At 39.6% G+C, this 16,984-nt stretch overlaps 1 pseudogene; it reads left to right on the forward strand.

Annotated features, from left to right (window-relative positions):
• Positions 1-1,289: 1,289 nt before the first annotated feature.
• LOC102015852 lies at positions 1,290-13,981 on the forward strand (annotated as a pseudogene).
• The last annotated feature ends 3,003 nt before the right edge of the window (positions 13,982-16,984 follow it).

Here is a 16,984-nt window from a genome sequence, read left to right on the forward strand (position 1 = left end):
TTGGGAGGCTGCGGTAAGAGGATCACTTTGAATTAAAGCTCGTATTACATAGTGAGTTTTAGACCAACCTGTACTACGTAAGAAGACCTTGTCTCAAGGGAACCAAAAAAAAAAGAAAAAAGAAAGAAAAAAAGAAATTTTAAAATGACATAAGCAAAATTGTAAATATTTAGATATAGCAAAATTGTAAATATTTAAGATGAATGCAAAACTACATCTTGAGGTAAAATCAATGCCTCACATACATTCATCTGAATATACAGAAAAGGAAATGTTCATGGGCATCCGAGCTGCCTGCAACCAAGAGAGACTGGCTGAGGTCAGACAGGAGGAGTGTCTTTAGAAGGGTGGTGACTCACCAGAGGTGGATGGAGTGGCCAGGTGCTCAGGCCTCCCAGGAAACCAGGTAGCATCTCCCGGCTCCAGGATCCTGGATGGCTCCTGCCAAATTTTTATTGACCTTCCCAATCTTGTTCTCCTTTTCTAGTTACTGCTTTCCAATCAGAGTGTAGGTTTTTGAAACTCCACCCAGTTAAATCTGGGTGACTATTCAGCTTTTTCCTGATTAATTAATTTCACCCAGCGTCACTCTTTGAAAGAAAAGAATTAAGAAAAGAATAAAATCAAGAACTCATTCACTGACTGATTCCACACCATTGGTTTTTGTTTGTTTTTATTTTAAAGAGAATAATAAAAAAATAGCAAAATACCAACAACATAGACAAAAGGAAAACAAAGCAAAAAAATAAAAATGATACAGGGTTTCAGAACAAAATGATAGGAATTAACAGCAGTTGTATTACATATTGTTATCTTCAGTGAAGTTGCTAAGATTAGCAGATGTAAGTATGTAAGAGTGATCAAACCATTAAAGAGAATAAAAAATAAAACAAAAGAAACCTTTTTTGACCAATTTTTCATGCTTATATCTGGTAATCTGAACAACTAATCTGAAGACAACAATATGCAATATAACAACCATTGGTGAATTCCTACCGTTTCCTACCTTCTTGTCTAGTGAAACATTGGTTGAGTTTTACTCACATGATCCTCGAGAACCTACAGCTGTACACAGGAGAGAATTTAACCTGCTCCTGAAACTGCACACAAAAAATCAAACCTGAAACACTGTGGCTAGGAATTTGGGGATGCATGAAAATTATCAAAATATTCCAGAGGTAGAACCCCTGTGTGGTGGTGGTGTGCTGTGGGGCAGGGAGACAGGATTGTAAATGGGCAGAGAGAGCAAGGATCTTCCCTGGCCACTGCCCAGGGAAGCCACTGTCACCATGTCTGATCAGGAGGCAAAACCTTCAGTTGAGGACTTGGGAGATAACAGGGAAGGAGAATGCACTAAACTCAAAGTCACAGGACAGGAAAGTAGTGAGATTCACTTCAAAGTGAAAGTGACAGCATGTCCCAAGAAACTCCAAGAAATGTACTGTACAAAGGCAAGGAATGCCACTGACTTTACCTGGTTTCTCTTTGAAGGTCAGAGAATTGCTGATAATCATACTCCAAAAGAACTGGCAATGGAGGAAGAAGAGGTGATTGAAGTTTATCAGGAACAAATGGGGAGAATTCCATGGTTTAAATGTTCTTCTTGTTTTTTTCTTTTCCCTCAATCTTTTTTATTTTTTAAAAATAGTTCTCGTGTACTGTGGTGTTGAAAATAGAAAGGAAAACTGGCCCCCCATCTCTGTAAAACATCTGATAATTTGAATTCTAGTGCTCATTGGTCATCCTTGTTTGTTTTCTTTGTGCTTGCTTTTGGTAATCAAACCTCAGCTTCCTTCATATTACCCTCTTCTTTTAAAAAAATTACATGTGTATACAGCAAGGCCACATTTTCCAGAAGTGCATTTTCAGGCTTGTGATAATAAGATCGACCACTGTGACTGCTCGTATGACTTTCCAGTTGGCCCCAAAGTTTGAGCTTATGATTGCTTCACTCCTGGACTATGACCTACAGTGGGAGCTGGAAGTTTTTCAGAGAACTGAACTATGGAAAGGTGACCTTTCCTTAATTTGATGCTTTAAATCTGAGAGTCTGGACCAGAAGAGGAGGAAGATCATCTTCGGAGTCAAGATGATAGACACAGTGAGAGTAGTGACTAACTCCGAGGGTGGCTTCACTGAAGAGAAAGGGGTTTATCATTTTTAAAAATCTTCTCAGAAGATTCCAGGAAAGTTTTAATTTTCATTAGCAATTAATAGTTACACATGCAGATGTGTATACAACAGAAAGAAAGAAAGAAAGAAAGAAAGAAAGAAAGAAAGAAAGAAAGAAAGAAAGAAAGAAAGACAGGCAACAATGGTGTGAAGTCAGCAATGTCATCCTCAGGAAAAAGAGAATAGGAATCTCCATGTATCAGTTGTTCCCAGCACTTGTTCCATGCTGTGCTTTCTGACAGCAGATCATGTGACCATTCAGGGAGGAGAAGGACCACCAATGGTGAGGCTGGTCTTCAAGACTCAAGTGAAAGCCAGGCTTGGTGACACCTGCCTGTAATCCCAGCACTCTTGGAGCAGGAGACAGGAGGAGAGCAAGTTCAAACCCAGCCCGGGTGGGGAGTAATTTATTGAGACTCTCTTTTTTAAAAAAAAGGCAAAGAAAAGCACTGTGGATGTAGTTCAGTTTGAATGTCTTGATTTCATCCTGCAGTACTGGAGTAAAACAAAAACTTAGGTGAAGAATTTTGGTATGGAATCAGACCAAAATAATGAGGAGATGAATGAAGGCCATGAAATTGTAGCACAAAAAAGAAAAAGAAAAGAAAAAAAATGCTGGATGTTGTGGTGCATGCCTGTAATCCCAGCACTCAAGAGGGTGAGGAGGTAGCAGGATCACTGTGAGTTTGAGGCCAGCCCAGGCTACATATTGTGTTCATGACCAGCCTGAACTACCTAGTGAGACCCTGACTCAAAAAGCCAAAAAAAAAAGGAAAGAAAAATAAATTGTGGCAAGTTTTCCTTAGTGATGCTGGGAGTTGTGGCACATGGCTGTCATCCCAGCATATGGATGGCAGAGGCAGGAGGAGCATTACTACTGTCCTTCCAGTGCATAACAATGTCTATTCTACTTAGATTGAGCTTCCCAAATCATAGGCATCACTGGTCTCCATCCCTGGGCCTGTTTAACAGAAGTTCCCCATCCTGGTGTTCTTCAGTGAAATTCCTTTCTCCACATTTCTAGGCTTTGTATAAGCTTTTTACAGGATTGCGTTAATCCAGAATTTGCACAATGGATATTTTCACCCCTAAGTAACTGTTTTATGTATTTAAGCAGGACAGTGAGACTAGTGGTGATGACAATCATGAATATCACTGTTTATTGAAAATTTGCTAAGACAGCATATTAGTCAGGGATTACTGAAGTCAGGTATAGCAGGCACAAAACAACTGTGTGCACCCTGGAGACCTGAAGGATCCAGTCGAGGCCTTGGAATCCAAGACAATGTCCTGTGCAAGTCCTTATCTGTGCCAAAAGGCTAAAAAAGTAAAGAAAGGATTGGAGATGTAGCTCCGTGCAAAGGCCCTGGGTTCAGTCTCTAGAAAATTGTGCTTATGGGATCCCAGCTTCTATGGGATCTGAGGAGATTAAATAGGCCATCATTTTAAGGCATTGTAGAATTAGGAAATGAAAAACCCAACTCTCTCCAGCCAGGTGTGGTGGTGGTGCATGACTATAATGCCAGGATTCAGGGAAGCTGAGGTAGAAGGATCCAAATTACACTCCACTCTAGTCCAGTAAAAGCTTGCTTAAAAACTGAAAATAAGACCAGGGATATAGCTCAGCGGCACAGCGTCTGCCTAGAAAGTCATCATGGTCCTTATTTGCAGCCCAGGTTGGAGCAATCTTCTGAGCACATATGGGGGACCATTCATCCTTTTCTCCAGCTCAAAGTGCCAACCAGAGTTCCAAAGAATCTGCTCAGGAGCTTGAGAATATTTCTGTGCTTCTGCCCCCTTCTCCAAGCCTCAGCTGGCTGTGCAACCTTCGTTCTCTGCATCCCATAAACATCAGTGGTCCCATCTCCTGGAACCTAGAGGATGATCAGGGGACATTTTCATTACAATCATCAGAATTCAAAAACTTCTCCCCAAATTGTGCTCAGCTATTTTGGTCCATCTGTCCTGTTGGGTGAGGTTGTTAGTGATCTTGGGGCTCCATCCTGAGCAGCTGCACTCCAATCTCAGGTTCTCTCTTTCCTTCTTCTTCTCCTTCTCGTTCTTCTCCTTCTCTCCTCCTTCTCCTTCTCCTTCTCCTCTTTCTCCTTCTTTTCTTTCTCCTTTTCCTCCTCCTCCCTTTTTCTTCAGTACAGATGGTTTAAGCACAGGGCCTTTTCATTGATCTGTGACTCTATTCATCTTTTTTCATTTTTCTTTTGAGACAGAGTCTTGTTAAATCACTGAATTGCCAGAGCTGCTCTCAAATATAGTATCCTCTATCCTGAGCCCCCCAGAGTACTAGGATTACAAGCATGTTTCTCTATGCCCAGTTGCCTCTCAGGATTTCTTTTATTTTCTGTTCCTTTCTTCCTCCTTTTTTCCCATTTAGTTTGAGTCCTTTTATGCTTCTTTTGTGTGTGTTTGTGTTGCTGTGGACTGAACCCAAGCCCTTCATATTGAGCTGTATCCCTAGCCCATTTCATTTTTAATTTTTGAGAGAGGATCTTGCTAAATTGTTAAACTGTCCAGGCTGAGTTTGAACTTTCTATTCTCCTGTCTTAGCCTCCCAGAGGGCTGGGATTACAGGCCTATGTTACCACACCCACTTATATCTCAGGATCTCTTTATCCAGCCATTGAGTTGATAAGATTTTTCTTGGAATCCTTTGCATCTTTTTTTCTCACAAGTCAGTTTTCTTTCTACCCTGAAATATTTTCTTCTTTGCCCTTTTGGGATCCATCTTATCCTTGTTCTCAGCAGGCTTCATTCTAATTCAGTAGCACCTTGCTCTAAACAAGGGACACTGGAGCCCTAGCTCTGTGGTGTTAATTCCCAAGGACTTAGTTTACATGAAGTCTTAGTGTTTGTCCCCAAAGACATGGAATCTGGCCAATGGAGAGCCCTGGGAGAGAGGGGGGCAAGCGACTTGGGAGAATTCATATCTGTCCAACAGATTAAAAGAGGGACCATGAAAGGGAAAGGGAGGCTCATTGGCAGTTTTGAGGTTCTGCCCCCTCACTCATCACAGCCTCATTTGACTGTGAGAACTGTGCTTTTCAAGGTGGAGTAAAAGACTGGGGCTTTGCCCCAGTGACTCCATCATCCAAGTGCCCCCCAACCCCCTGCTGCAATCTATGGTATGATAATGGCGGTGGGTAAAACCAGGGTGAACAGGCTGATCCACACTTTCCAGTGAGACAAAGGAGCACAAGGATTCTTGATAGGGAAATTCTTCACATGTCTAGTGCAGAGGTCTAACAACAATCCTAGGTAGCAGACACACTAATGGACATGTCCACGGGGAAGATTCTAGTATATTTGTTTCTGTGGTTTTTTACTTTCTGTGTATGTGACAGAGTCTCGTTACATAGTTCAGGTTGGCCTTGAACTCATCAGCTAGCCCAGGATGGCCTCAAACTCACAGCAATCTTCCTGCCTCAGCCTTTCAAGTGCTGGGATTACAAGCATGTGAAATTCCACCCAGCAGGTTCTGGAATATTTGACACTCCCCAATGACTCTCTTTCACTTCTTTCTCATGACTGATTCAAACACATTTCCTGAATGCCTGGAAAAATTCTGCTGTTGTTCTGGATAACAGGAGATACCCAGTGAATGTAGCATGGTCCTGCCCTCAGTTTATCTCATGTCCATGGACTTTACATTCAATGCAGATAAACAGAACAACAGCAAGTAAACAGAGGAATAAATTCAACAAGAGAGATGAGGTTTGGATACTAGTGTGGAGTGTAAAAGTGACTGCAAGCTGAAGTGCAGGGAAATCTAAATAATTCACAGGTAAAATCATGATCATCTTTTCATCTTTAAAATGTTAGGTCGAAGTTGGGTGTGGTGGTGCACACCTGTAATCCCAACACTCAGGAGGCTGAGGCAGGAGGATCATTGCCAGTTGGAGACCAGCCTGTGCTACAAAGTGAGCTCAAGGCCAGCCTGAACTGCATAGCCCAACCCTGTCTCAAAAAGACAAAAAAATAAAAAATAAAATAAAATAAAATGTTAGGTCAAGCCAAGTAGGGCGGTGCATGCCAGTAATCCCAGCTCTCAGTGGGCTGAGGAAGGAGGATCTCTTTGAGTTTGAGGCCAGCCTGGTTTACATGGAAGTGGTGAGCAGCCAGAGCATAGAGGATTTTAGGGCAGGGAGACTACTCTTTATGAGACTACAAGGGTGAATACACATCATGATTCATTTGTCAAAACTAGTAGAACACACCATATGAAAAGTGAGCTTTGAAATAAGCTTCTGAATGTGGGTGACAAGGATATGCTCCATTTGACTCATCAGCTGAACACATTAACCTCTCTGGTGTGAGATGCTGATTTCACAGCATCATGGTTTGAGAATTTTTATGTTAAAATCACTAGAACGAATTGGTGTTGCTCTCCCCAACTACAAACTCTGTTGGCTGCTGAACTCTCCTTTGGGGGTAAACACTGGTTAAAAATGGTTGCATATAAGGACCAGGGATGTAGCTCAATGGCATGGCACCTGCCTGGAAAGTGCAAGGTCCCAAGATCGATTCCCGGTTCCAAGAAACAACAACACAAAAGAAACAGGAACACCTAATTTTAGCTGAGTGTGGTGGTGCATCCCTGTAATCCCAGCACTTGGGAAGCTGAAGCAGGAGGATCGTTGAGAGTTTGTGACCAGCCTGGGCTACAAATTGAGCTCAAGTCCAGCCTGAACTGCATAGCAAGATCCTATCTCAAAAATACACACAAGAAAATGTTGCATATATTTCACTTCCAGCTGGTGGGGTCCTTATAACAGCCAATGAGATGATGCAGTTTTGGACCTTAGCATAGGGACTAGCTAAGAGCTCAAAAAATACATCATCAATAAATATGAATTTCCTTTTGTGGCCTCTGTTACCGTTCTTTTTATTATTATTAGCAATAGAGGAGAAGTTTGAAGGATGAAGGTTGTGATCAGCTTTTGCTTGGAGGGATAGAGAAGGAAAGGTGCATTTATTCTTCAATTAATTTTATTGGTGCATTTTAGATATACATAATGATAGCATTCCTTATAGGGAATTTGTACCTGTACATGATATATCTTGGTTCTTCTTTTTTTCCAATTCCACTCCCCTCTTCCCTTCCTTATTTAAAAATCTTTGTTGAGAATGATGTATTTATTGAGCTCTTACTGTATGCTAGGCCCTATGCTAAGGTCCAAAAGTGCATCATCTCCTTGGCTCTTATAAGGACCCCACCAGCTGGAAGTGAAATATATGCAACATTTTTTGTGTGTGTATTTTTCCTGCTATTCCCACCTGATCTCTACTTTAAGTTAGATTTTTTTTGCCTTTTTGAGACAGGGTCTTACTATGCAGTTCAGGCTGGTTTTGAGCTCATGGACAGTTGGACTTTGATTCACATTTTAGGTTGATAGTATCAGATTCACCAAAGAGCTACCTCAGAAAGTGTGGTTGGTGGTGCAACTTACAAAAACAAAAGGAAGAATATGATTACCTACACATGCATGATTAGATCTTGCTATCTTTACCTTAAATTTCAAAAAAAAAAAAAAACCCTGGTCACAGAAAGTAAATACCCTCCATCAGAACGTCATTGGCAAAAGGAAAAATCTGAAAAGCATGCCTAGGGCTCAAGTTCTATAGAGGAACATCCAAACAGGAAAGTGACCTAGTGCAGTTAATAACATGGGTCAAGGGTGTTCTGCTAACAGACAATGGAACATCATTATGGCCACTCTCCCAGAGCATGTGACCATGGAAAGAGGGATGTCCCAGGCCTGGGGTAAGGCCTAGTCCCCATCTGGCCCTCCAGTGTGAATATTCTGAAGGATGACCCTGGAGAAAAGCCTGATACCACAAGAACTGAGATCCACACAGGCCACAAAACACAGGACATGGGGATAACTAAAGAAAATGCAGGAGGCTCACATCCTGGTGGCATGACAGGACTTTCCACAAACTTCTCAGATGTTTGTTGCTATAATGGTGATCATACCCTGTATGCTGTTTCAACTGCTGCAATTACAAAAATAAAAAGGGGGGATATACTGGGGACCACAAATTCACAATGGCTAATTTTGCATACTTCCTTAAGGGATCAATAGAGGCTTGGAATTATTGCAATTACCCTTTTGAGATTTCCCATTAACTCTTTAGCCATAAACCATCCTCTCCCACCCACTAAGACTAAACTAAAACCAGTAAGATTTAAAAACACTCCAGCATAAGATCACCTCCGCCTTCGTGAGTCATTCCTATTTATCTTGGCTGCTGAGTCATCAAACTCTGAGTCTTCTGCTGACCTCGAATCTTCTGCTAGCCCCTCCTCCAAAGGTATACAGCAAATAAATAGTGGCTGGCTTGGAGCGTCTTTGTCTGTGCTCATCTTGAGGCATTGACCTCCCATCCCTCCTTCAAGTATTACTACATTTTTCTCTGTTCCTTATTTCATCATTTCACCATACCTCTCAAACAGGCAGTTGGAGATCTTAGCCAGGTCCCTCACAGGAATAGAGTAAAATGAAGAGTTCATTCACTGAATCTCTTTACACACTGGTTTTACTCATATTGATAAGACAAGAGAGACTCCATTTTTCTGTTTTTAACTCCATATTAAGAGAAGTCTCTTGACACCGGGCGTGGTGGCGCACACCTGTAATCCCACCACTCAGGAGGCTGAGGCAGGAGAATCATTGCAAGTTCAAGACCAGCTTGGGCTACAAAGTGAGCTCAAAGCCAGCCTGAACTGCATAGGGAGAGCCTGTCTCAAAAACAAAAATAAGAGAAGTCACTTAAAGTTCACTTGAGCTATAGTTAACCCCAGTCACCTTGGTTAGTTATCAGCTCAGAGCAGAGCAGAGTCATAAAATGGGAACAGAACAAACAGGGCAAATTGAGAAGAGGGCTAAAAGTTAAATTGCAATGATCATTTGGAATTTGATTGTCTGAATTTCTGGGAGAAGTAAATTTCATGATAATTGTGTGACATTCTTGTAAGAGTCCCAAAAATGAGGTAATGGTTACTATAAAAACCTAAAATGTACTTAAACTGAAAGTGAGACTTAGATTAGTATGGGCATCTTCTCTGGCTCCTGGTTAGAGACCGTCCGCCAGCTGGCTCCAATAAAGCTCTGTTTATTCATGCCTTTTCGGTTTCCTTGTGAGTGCCTTTCTCGATGAACTTGCTTGCCATATCAACATGAGACCAGCTCTGTGTGTGAGTTAGGGGCGGGTTTCATCCCTTCCTCACACCAGACAGAAAAAATGAAAATCAAACCTGAAATTTAGGCTGCACTTTAACTTGTTATGCAGTCCTAGCTGGCCTCAAATTCACAGTGATTCTAAGGACTGTGTATCCCGGGGACTGAAATTAAAGGCATGTGCCACCAAGTTCATCAAATATAATTTTTTAAAGGATTATGACCACGTGAAAATAACCAAAATATTCCAGAGTGAAGACAGTTATGGCATCCTTAAAAAAGGAGCAGAAATCTTTGTGTATCCAATATATTTATAGAAGAAAAATAAGAACTTAGATGAGCTGACCAAAACTATTCAAAATATGAAGACAAGTTTACCAAAATAATAGACTCCATGAAACAGTGCTAGACAGAAATCTCAGAGATCAAAAATTTAACTGAGTGCATGAATAGAGGAAATGATGAAATGAGGAGTGAGTCACAGATTTGGGGTACAGAAGGGAGACACAAAATGATGTCGTCAGAGATAGTTTTAAAATGAGAAGAAAGGTGCACCCCTCTGAACCCAGTACTTGAGAGGCTGAAGCAAGAGGGTGCCTATGAGTTTTAGGCCACCCTACGATGCATGGTAAGTTCAAAATCAGCCTGAACTACACTGGAAGACTCTGTCTCAAAAGGGTGACCTCTACTAGCACACTAACCTCTTGACTTCCTCCCCCTGGAATATCTTGGAAAATGTCTCCCCACACTGGGATCCAGGATCCACCTTATTCATCCTTTCTTGTATCAATCCATCCATCTCTGTGACTATACATGTTTTCTGAGCACCCATTATGTATGCAAAGCTCCAGGAAGATGGAAGAGAAGGGTGACTCGGGAAGTTCCTGCATGATGTTCCCTCAGCAATTGCACTTACCACATCAGGCATTCTCATAGTACAGTGACATCTGCCGTCACTGACCCCCAAAGAGGATGCAGTCCTGAAGAAATGGTCACCAGATGCCTAGCATAACACCTGAAATATTAACAGCATACTAATAGGTATTGTTCCATTTCCATTCATTTATAGTATTAGAATGGATAGATGATGGGCGGAGAGTAAGGGCTATTGCTTTACAATTTTGATGATTGCTAGCTTGGTTAATATGGATCAGCCATCTTTGTCCTTTTGAACCTCTGTTTTACACTTTATCGGTGGCACACCCTGTGGTCCTAGCAATTGGAAGGCTGAGGCAGGAGTATTACTGTGAGTTTAAAAAAATAAAGAGGAAAGCAAAGAAACATTATCCAACAGCTACTATAACATTAATTGGAATTAGGGAGAAATTAGAGCCCAGTGCACATAGAATGAAAATGTATTTATAAAAATCAAAGGAGAAAAACTTCCAAGCCTAGAGAAAGAAACCAACATAATGTTAAAGGAGCTGTACAAAGTAGCAGATAATTACAATCAGTAAAAAGAAGTTCCCACAACACATCACAGTCACAGTCGCAGAAGTTCAACACTGGGCCTGGGGATTTAGCTCAGCGGCAAAGCGCCTGCCTGGCAAGCGCAAGGTCGTGAGTTTGGTTCCCGGTACCAGAGAAAAACCAAAAAAAAAAAAAAGAAAGAAGTTCAACACAAGGACGGAATCTCAAAAGCTGTCAGAGAAAAATAAAGTCATTCAGCAAGTCAATCCATTAGGTTTACAGCAGACTTTTTTTGTTTTAAGAATAAAAGAAGGAAAACATATTAACAAACAGACATACACTTACAAAACAGTATAAGAACAATACATGCAATACAGAGTTACAGACAAAGTGGTAGGAAATTAACAATGGTTGTTGTATTATATATTGATATCTTCAAAGTGGTTTCTCAGGAAAACAGAGACATGCAAGATGGATCAAATAATTAATCATTAACTGTTCCTTTCAGTAAAGCAATAGAAATCAGTAGTACAACTGTGTTAGCTATTATGCATATACTTACATACATAATTTCCTCTTCTTTCTTTTCTCTGTTCCCTCACCCCAGTTACTCTACTTTTGAGCATTTTCCTTTCGTTTCACAATGTCTTTCATACCTCCTAATTTTATTCATTCTTTCAGGTTCTTACACTAGTGAGACAATATGTTGCTTACACATGGAGGTCTGGTTTATTTCACTTACAGGTATGGTCTCTAGTTGTGACCATTTACCTATAAAAACCTCAAGTTTATCTTGCTTTAGAGCTGAGTAATATTCCATTATTTAAAAGTACCACAATTTTTTTATCCATTCCTCAGTGGATGGACATTTGTGTTGCTTCCACAATTTAGCAATTACAAATTGCATACAGCAGACTTTTAAACACAATTCTTTTTTTTTATTTAATTTTATTTTATTTTTTGAGTTCAGTTTATTGGTAGATTTTAGGTATGTATAATTATCACATTTATTTTAGGGGATTTGTACCAGTACAATGTATAACTTGATTCTTTTTCTTCTGATTCCCCTTCCCTCCCTTCAATGCCTCATTCCCTCCTTATTTACAAAAGCCTTTTTCATTATTTTCCTTTCCTCCCTTTCCCCCTCACCCCTCCCTAGTTCCCCTTCCCATTTGAACATTTTCTTCCTATGTCACAATACCTATTATACATTTTGGTCCTCATGTACACTTTCAGTTTCTCACACCAAAGAAAGTACATGGTACTTAAACATGGTGTCCAATTTATTTCAATTAAGAGTATGCCCTCCAGGTGCATCCATTTAGCTAGAAATGTCTCAAGCTTATCCTTACTTATTGCAGAGTAGTACACCACTGTATAAAAAAAATTCACATCTACTTTATCCGCTTATCAGGTGATGGGCATCTGGACTGTTTCCATAGTTTAGGTATTACAAACTGTGCTGCTAGAAGCACGGGTGTACATATACTGCTGTGGTGTGATGCTTTTAATGTTTTCAGGAAGCTACTAAGAGGGGAAAGAGCTGGATTGAATGGAATTTTTTAGTTTTAGTTTTTCAATGAATCTGCACACTGATTTCCACAGTGGTTGTACCAGTCTACACTCCCACCAATAGTGGAAAAGTGTTTTTTTCCCAAAAGCCCTGCCAGCATTTGTTATTGGTTGATTTATTAATGTTAGCCATTCTTTCTGGAGTGAGAGGGAATCTCAGGATTGCTTTATTTTGCATTTCTCAAATGACCACTGATGTTGAACATTTTTCATATATTCATTTATATTTACTAGCCAATTCTACTTCTTCATCTAAGAAGAGTCTGTTCATTTCAGACGCCATTTTTGGATTGGGTCATTAAAGATGGGGTGTCTGATTTTTTGAGTTCTTTCTATATTTTAGATAATAGTCCTTTGTCAGAGGAATAGAGGACAAAAGTTTTTCCCACACTGTGGATTGTCTGTTTGCCCTTTTGGTGGTTACTCATATTGTGCAGAAGCTTTTTAATAGGATGATATTTAAGTTGTTGATTCTTTGCAGTATTTCTGAAGTGAGTGAGGTTTTGTTCATGAAATCTTTGCCTACATCAAGGTCTTCTAGAGGTCTACCTATTCTAGCTTCCAGAAGATTTAGAGTTTCATTTTAATATCTAGATCTTTAACCATTTTTATTTTAGTTTAGTGCATGAAGAAAGAGATAGTCTAGTTTTAATCTTCAGCATGTGGAAAGCCAGTTTTTTCAGGTTCATTTATTCAAGATGCTATCTTCCAGTGAGGGTGTTTGACCTTTGTCAAGGGTAATGTGGCTAACTATGTCTGGAGTTGTTTTTGCATCTTCTCCTCTGTTGTATTGAACCTTGGGTGTGTTTTTTGCCAGTAAATGCTATTTCTATCACTGTAACTCTGTAGTTTATTTTCATGGTAGGGACTGTGACATCCACTGCCTTTCCTTTGTTGCCCATAATTGCCTTTGCTATTCTAGGTCTTTTATAATTCCAAATGATTTCACAATGATTTTCTCTAATTCCATGAAATCTGCTTAGCACAGAATTTTGACAGGGACTGCATTAAATCTGTACAGCAAGTTTGGAAGTATGGCCATTTTCACTATATTGCTTCTTCCTACCCAACAACAAAGGATAGATCTCCATTTTCTGATATCCTCTTCAATCTCATTTGTTCAGAGCCCTGTAATTTTCAATGTAGAGGTTTTTTGCATCCTTCATTAGATTGATTCCTAGGTATTTTATTCTTTTGGATGCTAGTATGAAAGGTGGTGTTTCCCTAATTTCTCTCTCAGTGAGTTTGTTCATGCATAGGAAGGCTAATGATTTTGAGTGCTGACTTTGTATCCAGCTATGCTACTGTTTGGTTATTAAATCTCGAAGTCTTTTGGTGGAGTTCTTGAGGTCTTCTATGTAGCATATCATGTCACCCCCAAGTAATGATAATTTAGCTATTCTTAAAGGTGAGAAGTGATTGTTATGAAGGATTCTAAGCTTTAGAGGAAAACAACTTTCAAACCAGGGAAATAAGTTCCTGCTGCTAGAGCACTATTTTTCTGCTTACTCTTGATGACAAGGTGGCTGCACACAAAAATGTGCCACCTTGGTGGCTTTTGTGTCTGTCCCCCTAGTTATCAAGTGCAGAGTGATGAGGCGGTTGTTGCACTGTCCATAGGGCTCCACACTTAGTATTATTTGCTATGCAACATAATGAAAATAAAGGATGGATGTGTCCTAATGTCCAACATCTTGTCTTCTAAGGTATCAAAGATGTTCCTAATGTATGAACAAACAAGAGTTGGTAAACTTATATATTCAGTGTACTTTGTGTAGAAGTTAATTGGAAAGACAATATTTATTTTTTGTTTGTTTCCTTATCTTTAGACTACTGAAGTTGAACCCCAGAGCACACTACACGGAGCTACTATCCAGTTTTTTTAACTACTTAACACTTCACTCTGAGTATCACTGGGCAGCACATTTTTTTATGTACTGACTATCCTGAGCATCACTGAGGCAGGTGTCATTTCAATCAGTTGATTTTTGTTTGCATGAGATACACTCATCTGTCTCTTTATTTATTTTATGTTGACTATTTTTTCAGAGAAAATGCATAGGTTTTATTTAGAACATTGTGTTCATCTTTTATGTTTATTTCTAATGACAACTAATAATAAGTTCTGGTTATTTTCTTTTACTAATTCATTTATTGTATTTGTGGAAACTAACCTTTAGTTTTGTGCTACAGTTTATAAAAACTGTTATTGTAAGTACCTTAGATATAATTTTAGACTTCCCCAGAACTCAGTGATTTTTTTTACAATACAAAATGGACTCATTTGGGACACTAAGGTTGTATAGAAAGGAAGTACCAAAAGATCTGCAAAAGAAAAATACTGAATAATGGAGAAATGTTAGCATATCATAGAGGAAAATTCTGTGTTATGAAATGGAAAGACAAAAAGATATCTCCTTATTATCAACTATTCATAATACAGACATGATAGAACTTAAAAGAAGAAAAGAAACTAAAACAATTCCAATAGTGATCAATAATTATAATAATTCTGTGGATGGTGTTGACAGAGTTGACTCACATCTAACAGGCTATCTTGTAATAAAAAACAAAGGAAAAATATTTCTAGAAAATATTTATGTACCTTCTGGACCACACAATGTGTAACTCATTTGTTATTTATTCAAAACAAAGGATCTTATCACTCTGGGAGTATTAGACAACCTTACATGTTCAAACCCAATCAATGTGTGTAACTCAACAACTTAGCTATACCCTGTCTCAAAATGAAAAATAAAATGGTCAAAGAATCTAGCTCAGTGTGAAGCTCCTGTGTATTCTGTAGGACAATAAAACAATAAGTAAATCAAAAGTATAAAATTTACAAAAGAAACAAAAAATAACAAATTCTGGTAATATAAACCAGTTCAAATTCCCTTAGTTTGATCTCAGTACCACTTCTCTATCCCCAAAATATATTTCTGAGTTAAGACAGCTTTATAAAGGCAGTGATGCCATCCCCAAAGAAAATGGAACAGAAGTCTTCATGTACAAAATGGTGATTGGGTTTTCATCACCTAACATTGTAGGTCATATTCATACTCAGGGAGGCAGAGAAGACACTGAGGTGTATTAGGTCCGCCAGACTAAGATTAAGGTATTATATGCCAGTTATAGGTAGAGATAAGTAGAGTGTAACAGCCATAGATTCAGTCCTCAATACTGCAAAACAAACAAACAAATAAATGAACAATATTTCAAGCAAGTTGTAGTCAATTTGGTGCATGGTTATAGTTCTGGTAGAGTTGTTTCTAGTAATTTCTGCTGTCAGGAGCCTGTGTACCAGGGCTGTTCCTTCACTGCATTCCTTGATCCATTTTGTTACAATTTTATACAAATGACTTCACATTTATTTTGGCACCTTTCACAGGTCCCAATTTTTGTCAAAGTCTTTGTTAGATGTATCATGACCAGTCCTCTGTGGCTGGGTATTGTTTGTTCATAGGTGCCAGGATTGCCTTGCCTTGGTTGCTCTAGTCCCAAATTGAAAAGAATTATGGACTACTAAAAATCAGTATGGTCCGGGGATATAGCTCAGCAGCACAGTGCCTGCCTAGCAAGCACAAGGTCCTGAGTTTGATTCCTGGTACCAAAAACATAAAATAAAATAAAATAAAAATCAATATAAGCCAGGCATGGTGGCACATGCCTGTAATCCCAGCATTCAGGAGGCTGAGACAATAAAATTGCCATGAATTTGAGACCAGCCTGGGCTATATAATGAGTTCAAGGCCAGTCTAAACTACATAGTGAAACCTTGTCTGTCTTGGTTACTTTCCTCTCGTTGCTGGGACAAAATACCTGACTCCCAAAATGAAGGAAGGGAAGGTTTATTTCGCTTACAGTTTGTGGAGGTTTCAGTCCATACTCGGCAGATTACAAGGCAGAGTGGCACACGGAAGAGGGCTACAGCTCATGGCGACAGAACACAGCAAAAGCAACAAGCACACACAAGGCAGGAAGGGCCTCAAGCAGCCTCTTCCTCTCCCTTACGTATGCAAACTATCCACCCCAGGGCGGGTGTAGCTCTCAGAACCATAATCAATCAAATTCTAAAAGCCTGCCCCATGGCCACATGAGGCTTTACGGGGAAACACAGACACAAACCATAACACTATCTCAACCCCTGCAAATCAGTGTAAAACTCTTATGCCACATTTGAGGAACCTAGGAAGTTTGGAGGGAACAATTCGCAGGCTAAGTAGATGTGGAGTTCATTGTCCAGTTTAATTTTCTCAACAAAATTGAGATCCATCTGCTGATGTTGAAGTGGTCTAGCAGGTAATAGAAATGCACAATTTAAAATTTAACATGTGGCTGTGACTAGTGGCGCATATCTTATAATGCCAGCACTTTGGAAGCAGAGGCAGAAAGATTAAGAGTTTGCAGCTAGCAAGAGAAACCTAAAGAGACCTGTGTTAATGGACAAACTGACATTTAAAACCCACAGAACATAACAATAATTTTCTCACAAAGACTAGCAGAGTGTATTAAAAACAAAACCCAAGAATATGTTGTATACAGGAAACACATTTTACTGAAAAGGAAATCCACAGACTAAAAGTCAAAGGTTGGAAAACAATCCTTCATGCAACAGGAACCCAGAAAAAAGCAGG

The sequence above is a fragment of the Chinchilla lanigera genome, unplaced genomic scaffold (genome assembly GCF_000276665.1).
Source record: "Chinchilla lanigera isolate Chin_1 unplaced genomic scaffold, ChiLan1.0 scaffold00085, whole genome shotgun sequence".
Lineage (NCBI taxonomy): Eukaryota > Metazoa > Chordata > Mammalia > Rodentia > Chinchillidae > Chinchilla > Chinchilla lanigera.